The following is a 243-nucleotide window of genomic DNA, read 5'->3' on the forward strand; positions in this document are numbered from 1 at the left end:
AAACCTAGGCAGTTCTGATGAGCTGCAATAGCATTGACCACCAAATGCAATAATCAATAGCAAGACTAATGAAGGCATCGTCCATGTTAATTGACTTTATTAGAGAGTCTGACAGGTCTTCCTTTGCCTGGCCTGTGAAGAGAGAGCGAGCACGCAAAAATCGCCCTTGTAATGCGCGATGAGAGGCTCCCTTTTCCTGTGCTTTTTGGGAAGGTTTATATAAATGATGACATCTTTTCGTCG

Source organism: Penaeus monodon, chromosome 31 (genome assembly GCF_015228065.2).
Source record: "Penaeus monodon isolate SGIC_2016 chromosome 31, NSTDA_Pmon_1, whole genome shotgun sequence".
NCBI lineage: Eukaryota > Metazoa > Arthropoda > Malacostraca > Decapoda > Penaeidae > Penaeus > Penaeus monodon.